At 39.7% G+C, this 16,279-nt stretch overlaps 1 protein-coding gene across 5 annotated transcripts in view; it reads left to right on the top strand.

Moving 5' to 3' along the window:
- CNTN4 (contactin 4) overlaps positions 1-16,279 on the top strand; it is a 966,359-nt gene that overhangs the window by 466,487 nt on the left and 483,593 nt on the right. The window lies entirely within an intron of this gene.

Here is a 16,279-nt window from a genome sequence, read left to right as displayed (position 1 = left end):
ATCATGACCTTGATTCATGCATTCATTCAAATAATGTTATTGAGTATTTTACAAGGAGACAGCTCTGTGTTAATATCTGTGAATCTACTCCTAAGCAAGACAGACACAGAACTCTTATTAGCTGCGTTCTATAGCTATATTGACCGACAGCTTGATACGGCAGATTATGTGCAATTGTTGAGTAATTAAAGGTAGTAATGGTAGTGCTTACATGTATGGATCCCTTACTCATGCCAGGCACTGTGCTAAGCACTCCGTGTACTTTTATTTCATTGTCTCATGATCACTAGGAAGTATTTACTCTTTATTTTTACTTTTGTGGCTATTATTATTAATATTATTACTGAAGCATTAAGAAGTTAAGAAACTCACCCAAGGTCACCAAGCCAGGAGGTGGTAAAGAAAATAAGGTTCCAACCCAAAGCTGACTAACTCCAGATTCCATAGTTTTGACCAGCTCACTATACAGCCTTGTGGCTGTCTTGTCGATTTGTCCAGTAAATGGTTGCAAATGTACTCTTTAAATTTTGGTTTTCACTCTTCCTGTGTTTTTCTAAATGTAAACCCCATCCACTTAACAAACTTCAGAATGCCCTACCTTCAAATCCTAAACTTCTTGCCTTAGTTAGGTTCATAGCATCCTCGCCATTCTCTGATCATGGACACGTTGGCGTCTAGCTGTCTCTTTTAGAACTATTACTTTTCTCCCTCATCTGGTCAGGAGCTTTATCTCTGCCCCCTCCCCAAGCCATTGCCTCAGGCTCTGTGCCTCATTTCCTTTTCTCCAGTCTTTTCATGACCCTTGACCCTCCCCAAAGTCCTTAACTGAGATAATCTGGCTGTAACTCCTCCTGACTCTGGGATATACATATTCTCTAAAGCATAACATAATGAATCGATTTCTCAGTGTTTGACCAAAGCAATGTGTTTATTTAACTCGCTGTGCTGAGTAGATATCAGAAATTAAAGGGTTGAAAATCAAGGAAGCCATTAACCTCCTCAGTGGTGTTTTGAAAAACTCGGAATTTTCACCCAAGATGTGTATCTGTGTCTTTTTTTATTCACTTAGTTTTTTGTAGGAAATCAGTATATTGATGTTTTGGTGAGTCTTTTTTGTGAACTGGTTTACATGGCATTAATATTCCCTTACCATATGCCTCCTTTGGTATAAGTAAAGTCAAGCTTTAATTAATGTTTTTGTTTTCTTGCTATTTGTCTTGATTTTATTAATTTACATAGCACTCGACACTCTGAAGTTTGAACAGATTTATTTAACTGTTCATTCTTTTCCTTTTCTGTACTTCCTTAGTCATATATTTCTTGGTGAGTTTTTGGCACGGAAAATAATTTATGTCTATTATGTTTGTCATAATTAGTGAATCTCAAATATGCTTTTTCCTGATCTTTTTCCCTAAATAAGATAGAAGACCCGAATATATAAACAGGTTCCTCCTGCAAGGGATGCACCTTGAAAGGTCTGCTAATCGTTTAAGGAATTGATTAGTAATTTATGGTACAATGGATATTTTCTCTCTTACCAAAGCTAGACTCAGTCTCTGACAGTAATTAAAAAACAGAAAAGACTACTGATGAACACAGTAACAAGGAACACATAACCCAACTACCTGGAAGAGCAAGGAAGCTAACAAGTGAATGAAACAGTCTTAAAGGAATAGTGAGTCCTGCTGACAAGAGGGAAGGCTGGTGACTGCAGAAAACTGGAACAAACGTGTCCCATTAAAGTACCAACCAGTGCACCGCTCTGGTCCTATATGCCAGGTCTCCCAGCATTTTGAGTTTTTATGAATAAATCTCCTAATTATTTAACATTGCCAACCAACTCAAATTAATTTTAAAATAAAAATGGAAAGGCTGTATGAAACAAATCAAAGTGGTCTTCCAGGGAGAGGCTGTTCCTAGCCCACAAGGTTGCGAAGTCTGTTTCAAGTGCTTAGTTTTTATTTGTTATTAGACACAGTGCCAAGTAAGTAGACCTTAGGATCTTTCTACTGACTTTTTCCAATAATGCTGTTGCCCTGTATGTTCCCATCAGTTGCCCTCTAGCCTTCTTTGGGTCTGTGCTCAAATGCCACTGAATTGGTAAGGCTTTTACTGACCACAGTAAATAAATAAAATAAAATAGCAATCATTCTTTTCACCAACATTGTATACCCCTCTTATTTTATTTTTCTTCAGAGTTCTTATCAATATATGAACAACTATAAGTTTTGTCTTTATGCAAAATGTCTTTCCTGACCATACTGAAGCTTTGTTAAGGCAGGCATTTCTATCTTTTTAGTTCACTGCTGTATGCCCAGTATCTTCAAAATGCGTAGTACATAGTGCCATTCACTAAATAAATAAACATATGTCAAATGAACAAATGCTGCCTACTGACCAGAAAGGAGAGAGAGACCCAGTCTCCAATTTCAAGCTGTACTATGGACACAAGGCATGCTGTAGTCCCTTTCATGTTAAGGCAGTGAACCAGCCACCTCTGAGGCTAATACATACAACTGAGTTGTTTAAATTAGATAGAAATATATGAAGTATTAAAAGTGGTTATTGTGCCTTGAACTGTGTATCAGTTGTTCTTGGGGCAGCACCCCCTCGCCCATTTCTTTTTTTTGTTTGTTTTGTTTTGTTTTTATTTTTTTATACAGCAGGTTCTTATTAGTTATCCATTTCATACATATTAGTGTATATATGTCAATCCCAATCTCCCAATCCCCTCGCCCATTTCTGCTTTCAACCACAGCTGGGTTGACTGTCCCTGTTCTGTATTTTTGTTTCTCAAGCCTTTCTCTAGTCACAAGCAAGGGGAACTCTGAGAAACTAACTCTCTTCTTCAGTGCAGTCCTCACACAATGGGGCATGAGAATCAGTAGATAAAGGTCTCAGGGCCTGCCATTTAGAAGGAGAACGCCTAGGCACATTCTACACGGTTCCTTTGAGGTCCCCAGCAAGACTGAAGCCCCGTTGCCCACAGTACCCTCTTCTACCTTCTCCTTCTCACTCCTACTTCCTGGAATTATCTTGCAAATAAACTGTTTCCAGTCCTTCTTTCAGGCTCTGCTTTTGGGGGAATCCAAACCAAAAGCATGCACACACCAATTAGTAGCAGAAAAGCAGCCCAGTATTGGTCATATCAGTAATGAGGACGAAACCAGACAGAAAACATGGTTTTGACAGAAATGATTGAGATGTTGACTGTGCTGTGGATCCATATGTGTACATGCGTGTAAGGACTTATGTGAGTACATGCATGCCTGCCTCTATATAGATATGCCTGGAAGTATTATCCAGGTCCTGCAACCAGGTAGTTTTAGTCTTTTACTTGCTTTACTATTTACTAGTTTTATTATTAGCCAGCTGCCGGGAAAGTTGTTTTTGCCTCTCTGGGATTCAGTTTACACCTCTGTACAATGAGGGTGTTGAACAGATGGTTACTAAAGTTCTTTCTAACTCTAAGAATGTATAGTTATAGCTAAACACATGATTTGAAAGACAGATATGTATGCTGAAGGGTTACAGCTAAGCCTGAAACTGTATTCATCTAATACGAAATTTCCCACAGATCCTATGCCTTACTGTGTGTTACTGATTCTGTTCACACTGGCAGATTTGAGAAAAAGAATAAAATGGCTGGTCCATATGTTCATATGGAACAAGAGGTGTGAAGACATTTAAAAACCCTCTGTGAATGGGTGAAAAAAATGTATGTTTGATGTAGTCTCAATTGATGTTGGTTTCAGAGAGGCTAAATTTATTCCCATCTCTGTGGTGCAGTTTACCAACTTCAGCAGTTATTTCTTTTTGAGAAAGTGCATCCTCTCCAAATGTAAGCATTTTGTTGGTCTCTTCACAAAATTTCTGCTGCTATTACAGCTGCATCTGGGGTGGGCAGGGCAGAAAGCATCCTGTGTCATTCACGTGAGGCGTATTCTGGGATTAGTGAGTGTTCTCAAAATTGGAGCAAGGAGGAGGCCTGGGTTGAATAACCACAGTGGTGTAGCTTGAATCTATGACAGTAAGAAATGCAAACCAGGGGCCACCACCTGCAGTCAGAGCATGTGGAGACACTGCCCAGTGGTCCTCAGAAGGCATTTTAGGCTTAGGAAGTGTCTTATCACTAAGACTAACGTAGGCCGTAGATGGTTTTGGCTTATTCTAGGGTCAGAGAACACAGATGTACAGTAGGAACCTCCAGTATTTGTTGATATTGATAGTAGAACTCGATAAGCACAATCTTATCGAGTTACTCCTTAATCAAACATTCCTGCAAAGCTCAGGACCTGCCCTAAAACATCCCTGCTCCCCACCGTCATGCCCATATGGCCCCATCAGAATGCAGAGAACACAGAAGTGAGTTTCAGAGTTTGGCCTCACAGCGCAGCAGCCAGGAACAGTATTTCACTTCTCAAGACTCTCATATGTTTCCCCAGAATAAATAGAAGAACAGACAGCTCTCAAATAATTCCAGACAGATATTAAACCTAGTACTGCCTGTTTTTGCAAAAGTAACAAGTGTTCAATTAAGATCAAAAGAGAGTTGAGTAAATGTCAGTTTTCTCGCAGTTACTGCAAAGCCTAGTTCTATACTGAATTTTTATTTTATTGTTTCTCTTTCTAAGAAACTGGCTGGCCAGTGCATTTAGAGTCATGCTGACTGCAGCCAAAGAATGGATTTCCTATTTCTCTGTGCTGTCTCAAAACCATGGCCATGAAATGAAGCCAAGGTGGTAGAAAGATTTAGCAAGAAGAAAGCTAATAACTAGATTAAAAAGCAGTGACTCCAGTGAAGAAAATGCAGGAAAAGAATAGGGAGAAGTATACCCAAAAAATAATAAACAGCAAATGGAAAACTCCTTTTGAATATCAATTTAAGTACTTAAATACATTTCATGGTGGGAAAATATTAATCAGTAATAAAGATGTTGAGGTAAATAGAGAAACTGGCAGCAATTTTATATCCCCACTGGCATGGACATATAGTAGCAGTGATACAAACCAAAAGTTATTAGAAATATTCAATTTAAGACCTCTCCTGAAGCAAAGTCATTAATGGCTTCATTAGACATGCTCAGCCAGGCTGGTTGTCTTAACTATAAATAAAACTCCCTTGCTGATAGAGTCTGGGACATGTTGTATTAAAAAAAAAAAAAAGATTGAAGTCTGTTGAATGAAATAAATTAGGAAGAGGGGAGAAAAACAGACAAGTGAAAAATCCGAACATTGTATGCATTTAATATCAGCTAATGTGATAATGCTTGGTTGAAATGTGGGATCAATGATACTGCCTCAGAGGTTGAGGGCAGGTGAAGGAATAGCCGTGGCATCTCCTACCACACCAGAAACACCACCTGGAGATGAAGTGAACCTGGAAGTTAAGAGCATGGGTTTTGAAATGAAATAGATCTGCCACTTATCAGCTGTGTGATGAAGCTATTTTCTCCCCCTAAGTCTTGGGTTGCTTTTTTCCCCCCACGTATAAAATGGACAAAATAAGTGTTTATTGGGGTGTTTATGAGGATTGAGATCATGTATATGTGCTCTGTACTTAGTGCAGTGTCTGATCCTTGCAAGCAACACTGAGTGTGAGCTGTCATTCATTGAGTCATTTAGCCCATATTAGAGGACCTGCCGGTGCTAGGATTGTGCTTCTCTAAGAATGTAGTTTAGCTCTAAGTGAAAGATCATCTCTGTCCTCTTTGCACTGCTGCTGCTGCTGCTGCCACTACTATCAGCTTCTTAGCACATGGGTGTCTCGCTCTTCTTCAGTGGTTGAAGCAGAGTTCAGAGCATCTTTGTCGCCCTTCCCCCACCTTTACAGATGTGACCTCATCTATAAAATAGGGATATAATAATAATAAGCTTCTCTGAAAAATAAATACCTAAATTGATTAAACTTATTTATATGTGTAGAGCACTTAGGAAGATGTCTGGCTTAGTAACATGAACTAAGTGTTACTTGCTGTTAATATCACCACCATCATCATCATCATCATCATCATCATCATCATCATCATCATCATCATCATCATCATCATCACATCACCATCATCACCACCAGCAGCAACAAGCCAGGGGGCAGCCATATGCATGTTTAGCAGCCACAACTTTTAGGGTCTGCCTCCTGGCAGCAAGGCCCCTGGGACAGGTGCCAATGGAGCCAACTATCTGGGGGCCTGGCACTGGGAAAAAAGCTGGGGAGGTGTTTATGATGGGCCTTCTAGAAATTTATCAAGTTGCAGAGTTAGGGGTTCTAAAACGAGAAGGATCTGGTGGTTCAAAATGATGGAAGATTTTTAAATGCATTTTGCTAAAAAAAAAAACAAAACAACTACAATAGAGAAAGGAGCACATAGAAGACCCTAATGCATGTGATGGATTGGGCTCGAGCAGACTCCTTTCCATTCTTTTCACCCCCCAAACTCCCATTAGTGATGTTAACCATGTAGTTCATCTGTAGCAAGAACAGAGTTTGATGAGGATGTAGCCCCACACCACCCTAATAATGCCCTTAATTTGTTTAGCACTTGTTAGTCTATAAAATATTTGTGGAACAGTGTGTTTAACAAATCTGTTAGGGCTAGAGACAGGCACAATAATAACATTAAGAGTAAACGTCTATTGAACATTTCTGTGCCAGATGTAGTATCATATTCTTGAGTGCAATATCCCATTTAACCTCAGAACAACACATTTCCTAGATAAGGGGTTGCATGACCTGCCCAAGGAATTAGAGCTCATACAGGTCCTGCTCATACAGGTCTATCCAGCTCAAAAGCCAGGGCCTCTAACAGTTATGCTATGATATCTATCGACACATAGTGCCTGTCGTCATGGGGCTTACCATCTTGTAAAATACTACAAACCAGTGGCTCTCAAAATGTAGTCCGTGGATGAACAGCGTCAGCTGGTAACTTATCAGAAATGCAGGTTCCTGGGCCCCAGGCCAGACCTACAGAATCGTAATCTCTGGAGGTGAGTTCACGTTCTCCCTCCAGGAGACTGATACTTCCAAAAGCTTGAGAGTCATAGTAACGGTCTTGAGAGGCAAGTCAGGCAGAAATTGTCATTATTCCAGTTTTACATATGAGATTCTGATTGGTTAGGGATCTGCTCAAGGTTATATTCCTGACATCAATGGCATCAGCTGGAACCTAGGCTTTCTGATTCATAACCCAGTGGTTTACTCTTCCCCCAGTACATATGCTGCCTTTATACTCAAGTCAGTCTGGCTTTCAGGGCAACTTATTGAATACCTGACGATACAAAGGAAGGGCTTTTTATGTGGAAGAGGTGTCCTGAGTATTGAAATGATTTAATTTTTCTGCTGAGCCTTATTTCCTTGCCTGTGAACCACTAACAGGTATGATATTGGCCTGTGCTCTTTCTCTGTTTTGTGATGTAATGAACGCAAAAAAGATGTTATTTCTTAATTTTAAAGGGAAATAGAATTATGTTGCAGCATCTTTGGAGAGCAGAAAATAAAGGAGGAATGTCTCCTGAGCCTACAGCTAGAGTACAGTTACTGATCATTCTGGTGAACAATAAGGTGTGAGTTCTGTGCTTAGAGAGATAAAAGAAAAATAGTTTTCTTATTTCACAGAACCCCTAGTGGATCGCTGGGATGTTTTGTCTTTTTAGAGTAATCAAGAATCCTTTGCCTTAAGAAAGGTAACAGATTATTTTGTTTCAGAAAGAAGTGATTCTAAGGCAGAGGGCTCACCCCTTCAGATCTCAATTAAGACTTGTCTCAAAGGCTCTCATTTCTAAAGCAAGGTTTTGGGAAATGACCACAGAGGACTTCTCCTCTACAGACTTAAAAATTGTGCTCAAATTAGCCATATGTGGCTATTGCACCCTTGAAATGTGGCCAGTCCAAACTGAGTTACCGGACTCTGTAGTAGTTTCCTAGGGCTGTTGTAACAGATTACCGCTAACGTGAGTGGGTTAAAACAACAGAAATGTATTCTCTCACTATTCTTAGGCTAGAAGTCTGAAATCCGATGTTGGCAGGGTCATGCTCCCTCTGAAGACTCTAGGGAAGGATTCTTCCTTGCTCCTTTCTACCTTCTGGCTGTGGCAGCAGTCTCTGGCCTTCTTTGGCTCGTATTAGATACATCACTGTCATGTCTGCGTCCATCCTCACATTGCTTTATTTTCTGTGTCTGCACTTCTGCCCTTGGATGTGGGAAACCTACTACAAAGAAGGAATATAAAATGCCTCATTGGTAATTTTTATATCAATTATGTTGAAATGAATATGTTGGGTTAAATAAAACATATGTATTTTGCCAGTTTGTTTTTACTTTCTTTTAATGTAGGTACTAGAAAATTTAAAACTACCTATGTGCCTCACACTATATTTCTGTTGGATAAGCAGTGCCATTGAAGATAGAGGAACTAACCTACTAATTCTTAACCTATAACTACCTGAGAATAATTCCCTCCTTTTCTTGTCTTTGTAGAAGTAGAAACCCTGGCTAGTAGCCCCAAAGGGAAGTTGACTGGGGGTAAGTGTAGAAGGGAGAGGTACAAAATGTAAATTTGCCAAGTTGCTGATTCAAAGCATAAGGTAAATGCTTCCCCTTGCAGATTTTAAGCTTCGTAGAGGTAGGAATATTTGTTTTATTCATTAGTTTTAAGAGGCATATGGGATAGTACATGGCACAGAGCAGGCAGTCAATAAATAGGATGTAAATGAAAGAATAAATCTAACTGACATCTTTTGTGGATCTACTATGTGCTTTTCCATTCCTTCCTTGTTTGACCTTCTTTTTTTTTTTTTTTTTTTTTTTTTGCGGTACGCGGGCCTCTCACTGTTGTGGCCTCTCCCGTTGTGGAGCACAGGCTCCGGACGCACCACTGCGCCACCAGGGAAGCCCTTGTTTAACCTTCTTAACAACCCTGGAGGTCAGGCATCACTAATCCTCTCTAAAATTATAGTCTTGGAAATTAGACTGTGAGAGGCTGTGGAACTTGTTCAAGGTCAAACATCTAGAAATCCCCAGAGCCAGTATTCAAATCTATGTCTTCATACTCCAAGTACTGTGCCCTTTTCTACCACAGGGCCTCAGAGATGCCTTCATAGAGGAAAGAATCACCGTCTTATATCCAGCAAAAACAGTGAAACAGTAAAGACCAGAGGACTTCTTAAAAAGTATTTCCAGAGAGCTTGCAAATTGCATCAACAAAAACAGAAGTAATTTATACACAAATATTCACAGCATGATTATTCACAATAGCCAGAAAGTGGGAACAACCCAAATTTCCATCAGTTGATGAATGGATAAACAAAATGCCATATGCCCATGCAGTGGAATATTATTCAGCCATACAAAGGAATGGAGTACTGATATGACAACACGGATAAACCTTGAAAATATTATACCAAGTGAATAAAGCCACATATTCTATGAACCTATTTTTATGAAATGTCCGGAAGAGGTAAATCCATAAAGACAGAGTGAACCAGAGCAGAACTTAGGAGGGTTTAGGGTGTGATTTTTAGTGGATATGTGTTTTCTTTTAGGGTGGTACAATATTCTGGAATTATCTAATGATGATGGTTGAACAACCTTATGGATATACTGAACACTACTTGTCTTAGTCTGTTCAGGCTGCTTTAACAAAATACCACAGACTGGGTGGCTTGTAAACAGCAGTTCATAGTTCTGGAGGCTGGAAGTCCAAGATCAAGATGTCAGCTTCATCAGTTTCTGATCAAAGACTTCTTGCAAATCGCAGATTGCCCACTTCTCTTTGTGTCCTCGTATGGTGGAAGAGGCAAGGGATCTCTGGAGTCTGTTTTATAAAGGCACTGATCCCATTCGCGTGGGCTCTGTCTTCAGGACCAAATCACCTGTCAAAACCCCACCTCCTAATACCATCACATCATGTCACATAAGGCATGAGTTTTCAACACAGAATTTGGAGGGACGCAAACATTCAGACCAGGGCATCACTAAATTGTACATTTTAAGAGGGTGAGTTATACACTGTGTGAATTATATCTCAACAAAAAATAAGTCTTCTGAGAAACAAAACTAACACAAGTGTTACTACCTCCTGAGAGAGCCTGTCTTGCTGTCATGAAGTCAGGGTTATTGGAGCCAACTTCCCTCAGACATGATTCACAGGATTATAAACTTATCCCTTATCTTAAAGACAAATTGACTGCACTGACCAAGGACACACAGATAATTAGTGGCATAATCCGAGTCCAAGTTTCTCAAACTCCAGGCCTCGTCTCTCTCCCACTTCCAAGGGGCAGCTACTGCAATAAGTGAAAACGAATGAGGGACAAACCTCCCTGGGAGCATGAACCCTCTGACTTTAACTCACCTGAGGTGTCATATCGGATCCCTCTGGAAGCGAGAAGGAAGAAGGAGAGCTTCTGTGCTGTGAGAGGGATCTTGAGGAGTCAGGATGTGCACTGACTTCACCACTTCACCGATTTTCAATTGTGTCCCATATCAGCATCTGTAGGGAGCAGAACATCTTTTCATTTCCTGCCTGTCTGTACCACACACCCTGGGGGACAAAATTAAAAACCCATAGTATTGACTATGTGATTACCACACACCCCATCAGAGGGTTATGTCCCAGACCAAAGTCTTGAAAATACTTTTGATACAAAAAGGGAAGGCAGTTGCCTGGATTAAGAGTGCCTGAGGGAAGCATGATGTCATATATATTATTTGAAAGGTATGAAGGCTGTAATGCGTACGTTGCTTGAACTAGTTAAGTAAAAGGAAACAAAAATCAATATAAACTCCCTCGTTTCAGCTATAGTGCTTCCACTTAGATGACATCTACACCAGAAAGGAATTAACGCAGCCAGAAACATATTCTGCTTGTTGATGTGGAAACAAATGTCAAAATAGACAACTTACGATCAACCTGAGATACTACAGAAGAAAGCATTACTCTTTTCTAAGGAACTTTGAAGGCTAGGCCAGTGGTTAACATAGCAATCCCTTGCAGCAAATACGTTACTTCCACAGTCAGAGATTTACGGGCTGTCAAAGTTGTGCTCTCATCCAGTCTGTCTCTACTTGGGCAGATTTGAAAACCAGTGAACAAAAAGATTAATTCCTTTGCCCAAGTTCACATGGCTAATGACTTTCACAGCAAGGGTTAAATTGAGAAGGTTTGATTTACCTTTCTCACAATAATAATAACTTTTTCTGATTTTGACTTGATAATTGTTTTCTTGTTATTACATCGTAAGAAGTCCAAACTCTATTTATGTAAAGGGACATGGAATTTTATTATTAGAGGTGTTTAGGACAAAAGTTTTTGATTGCCTTTGTCAACTATTTTCCCACTGGAGATGGTGGTTTTTAGTAGGTTGTCTAATAATCCCCTATAGACTTTTGATAACAGCAGCAAATACATTTTGAGAAGAGATTATTTTCTTAAAGTTAGAACTTTTTATTTCTTAGAAAATACTTACACATTCTTTACTAATTTATTCACTTATTTCGTTATTTACTAAGCATCTATTACATGCTATGTGGTGATAGATGTTGGGCATACAAAGTTATTTGTGGTTTAGTCCATGGTTTAAGGTGCATATAATCTTGATTTTAAATCTTGAACTTAAATCCAGATTTAAGTGAGAAATCTAGGCAAAATACACTATTCTTCTCAATGAACCATAATGTTAAAATATCAGAAGCTATTTCCTTGGTACAACCTATAGTGGAAAGCACCATGATCCTGGGGCTGAGATAAATCTGGGTTCAAAACCTTTCTCTAAGTATAGTTACTAAATGTATGAAATAGAAGAAATTGCTTAATTCTCTGAGAAATTAGATGTAAAATACTTAGCACAGTGACTGGCCTGTAATCAGAGTGTAATAATAATAAAATGGGCATAACCTTCTTCCCCCTTTACCACTGAGTCCCAATACAAGCGATGTACTTCCATCTACTTCATAGAGTCCAGTGGATCCTGAATTACATAGTATGAATAAAGAGGGAAGAGAACAGTGGGAGTGAGAGAGAAGGAGAGAATGCCAAAATCTGGCCTATCATGAAACAACTGTGGAGGAAAGGTCAAAAGTGATATTGTTTAATTTTGTTGTGAAGTTGACTAAGAAGGGGCCAGGTCACAACCTCCTTTGTAGATAGGGAAGGAAAAGAAGGTAGGATTGATGACCGTTTCTCTTATGTAGTTATATTATTCTAAGAATAAATCTGTATCTTGTTCTCTCTATAGCCATATAGATAAAAATGTTTATAAGCATTTTATTACTGTATATATACCCACTCTCTCAGGCTGTATGCTAATATTTGAATTAGAGAATTTTGAAATAGAGAATACTATATCACCCATCTAATACTTTATTAACTATTAATAGTTATTATTTTACCTGATGGTTCACATTTCTTACCATTGAAACATTACTTAGAGTCCTGGGCAACTTATTCATTACTGATGATGATGATAATAATAATAATAGCAATAATTACTGTCCAGCTGTCTCCTCTAAATCCTCTAAATACATTATATAAATTATATTGGACCTAAGATGGCTAATATCATCATTTCTGCATTATAGAGGGGCAACTAAATTGTAGTGGCTGAAGATCATGCAGGAGTGGCTTCACCAATACCAGGTGTCTTACTCCTACTCTCACCTGGTCAACACCAGCCTCAGACCTTAGCAGGGACCTTCTGGAGCAACACTCTTCCTTTTGTAGGTCGTCTCCTGAGCAGGAACTCAACCTTTCTGTCCCTCCCCCAGTGTTGTGCAGTTTAGCCCTTCATCATCTTCCTCCCGAGTTATTGGTTAACCCGTTACTCTGGAGAAAACTAGATTAAAATGTGTAGATGTTACCTCCCAAAATTGCTTTATATTTTGTATGCAGTCGCAGTGTAGTGATCCTGCTTTCTCTCCCAGGAGGTATCTTTCCTCCAGCTCCCCACAAAAAAAATTGTCTCTTTGTTTTTTCTCCACCCCCTGGGGTAATAGTCATTATCTCTCCCTCTGGCCTACCCCTGCTCTGTTCTTTCTCCCTCCCTCCTGCCTTCCTTTACTTTCTCAGTCTAATTATATCTTAGCTTAGAATACAGATGTAAAGCTAATGAAATTGTCTTTAAACACTCCTTCAAACTCCCAGCTGTTCACCTCCCTCTGTGTTGAAATGAGTAAAGTTTTAATTTATTTGTTTAAAACTCACTAGGCTAATGTATTCATAGAGCAGATGCAGTATGCACTTTGTATATGCTATCTTCTGTGCTTCCTTTAAAGGAAAGGGTGAAATTCTCTAACAAAGTCTTATCCACAGAATAAAATACCACCCCCCCATGGGAATAACGATAATTCAAAGAACCGAGCAAAACCAAAATAAATTCCCATCTCTGAGCAAAAGAGTAAATAATAAAAATGCAGCAGTATTTGTCTGGGTCAACAGTTTTTGCCAGAACTTGATGTGATATTCTCTGTAGAATTTCACTGAAAAGTTATGAACTTCTGCTAAGACTGGCAAATAGGAGTTGCACACAAGTGATCTTTGTAAAATAAAAATTGTCAAGTAAAAGTGAATTCTCCCCTCTCCTCTTGTTTCTCTTAGGCAGAATTCTTGGACACCCTCTTCGGGAATGCTTGTCTCCCCAGTGGTGTGATATTTGCACAAAAACTTGGTTTTAACATAATATTTATCTAACTGGAAATAGAGTCAAGTTTGAAGTTGGTGCTCTGTATTCCTTGTGTTTCCCTTATGATTTCATAGACTTGCTCTATTCAGTAGCATTCAAGATGAGGAAAGGGGGCCCTGAACCAAGATGGTGGAGTAGAAGGACGTGCTCTCACTCCCTCTTGCGAGAACACCAGAATCACAACTAGCTGATGGGCAATCATCGACAGGAAGACACTGGAACTCACCAAAAAAGATAACCCACATCCAAAGACAAAAGAGAAGCCACAATGAGATGGTAGAAGGGGCGCAATCACAATAAAATCAAATCCCATAACTTTAGGGTGGGAGACTCACAGACTGGAGAACACTTATACCACAGAAGTCCACCCACTGGAGTGAAGGTTCTGAGCCCCACATCAGGCTTCCCAATCTGAGGGTCCAGCAACAGGAGGAGGAATATCTACAGAATCAGACTTTGAAGTCTAGTGGGATTTGATTGCAGGACTTTGACAGGACTGGGGGAAACAGAGACTCCACTCTTGGAGGGCACACACAAAGTAGTGTGCACATCAGGACCCAGGGGAAGGAGCAGTGACCCCAGGGGAGACTGAACCAGACCTACTGGCTAGTGTTGGAGGGTCTCCTGCAGAGGCGGGGGGTGGATGTGGCTCACCATGGGGACAAGGACACTAGCAGCAAAAGTTCTGGGAAGTACTCCTTGGTGTGAGCCCTCCCAGAGTCCATCATTAGCCCCACCAAAGAGCCTGGGTAGGCTCCAGTGTTGGGTTGCCTCAGGCCAAACAACCAACAGGGAGGGAACCCAGCCCCACCCATCAGCAGTCAAGTGGATTAAAGTTTTACTGAGCTCTGTCCACTAGAGCCACACCCAGCTCTACCCACCACCAGTCCCTCCTATTAGGAAACTTGCACAAGCCTCTTAGATAGCCTTATCCACCAGAGGGAAGACAGCAGATGCAAGAAGAACTACAATCCTGCAGCCTGTGGAACAAAAACTACATTCACAGAAAGATAGACAAGATGAAAAGGCAGAGGGCTATGTACCAGATAAAGGAACAAGATAAAACCCCAGAAAAACAACTAAATGAAGTAGAGATAGGGAACCTTCCAAAAAAAATTCAGAATAATGATAGTGAAGATGATCCAGGACCTCGGAAAAAGAATGGAGGCAAAGATCGAGAAGGTGCAAGAAATGTTTAACAAAGATATAGAAGAATTAAAGAGCAAGCAAACAGAGATGAAAAATACAATAACTGAAATGGAAACTACACTAGAAGGAATCAATAGCAGAATAACTGAGGCAGAAGAACGGATAAGTGACCTAGAATACACAATGGTGGAATTCATTGCTGCGGAACAGAATAAAGAAAAAAGAATGAAAAGAAATGAAGACAGCCTAAGAGGGCTCTGGGACAACATTAAACACAACAACATTCGCATTATAGGGATCCCAGAAGGAGAAGAGAGAGAGAAAGGACGAGGGAAAATATTTGCAGAGATTATAGTCGAAAACTTCCCTAACATGGGAAAGGAAATAGCCACCTAGTCCAGGAAGCGCACAGAGTCCCATACAGAATGAATCCAAGGAGAAACATGCTGAGACACATAGTAATCAAATTGGAAAAAATTAAAAACAAAGAAAAATTATTGAAAGCAGCAGGGGAAAAATGACAAATAACATACAGAGGAACTCCCATAAGGTTAACAGCTGATTTCTCAGCAGAAACTCTACAAGCCAAAAGGGAGTGGCATGATATACTTAAAATGATGAAAGGGAAGAACCTATAACCAGATTATTCTACCTGGTAAAGATGTCATTCAGATTCTACAGAGAAATCAAAAGCTTTACAGACAAGCAAAAGCTAAGAGAATTCAGAACCACCAAACCAGCTCTACAACAAAAGCTAAAGGAATTTCTCTAAGTGGGAAACACCAGGGAAGAAAAGGACCTACAAAAACAAACCCGAAACAATTAAGAAAATGGTAATAGGAACATACATATCAATAATTACATTAAACGTAAATGGATTAAATGCTCCAACCAAAGGACACAGGCTTGCTGAATGGATGTGAAAACAAGACCCATATATATGCTGTCTGCAAGAGACCCACTTCAGACCTAGGGACACATTCAGACTGAAAGTGAGGGGATGGAAAAGATATTGCATGCAAATGGAAATCAAAAGAAAGCTGGAGTAGCAATACTCATATCAGATAAAATAGACTTTTAAATAAAGAATGTTACAAGAGAAAAGGAAAGACACTATGTATCAGTCCAGAGGAAGATATAACAATTATAAATATATATGCACCCAACATAGGAGCACCACAATACATAAGGCAACGGCTAACAGCTATAAAAGAGGAAATAGACAGTAACACAATAATAGTAGGGGACTTTACCAGCTCACTTACGCCAATGGACAGATCATCCAAACAGAAAATTAATAAGGAAACACAAGCTTTAAATGACACAATAGACCAGATAGATTTGATTGATATTTATAGGACATTCCATCCAAAAACAGCAGATTATACTTTCTTCTCAAGTGGGCAAAGAACATTCTCCAGGATTGATCACATCTTGGGTCAACAGTCAAGC

Source organism: Orcinus orca, chromosome 10 (genome assembly GCF_937001465.1).
Source record: "Orcinus orca chromosome 10, mOrcOrc1.1, whole genome shotgun sequence".
In the NCBI taxonomy this organism is placed as follows: domain Eukaryota; kingdom Metazoa; phylum Chordata; class Mammalia; order Artiodactyla; family Delphinidae; genus Orcinus; species Orcinus orca.
Note: the sequence above shows the minus strand (reverse complement) of the source record. Positions and strands in the feature narration are given on the sequence as shown.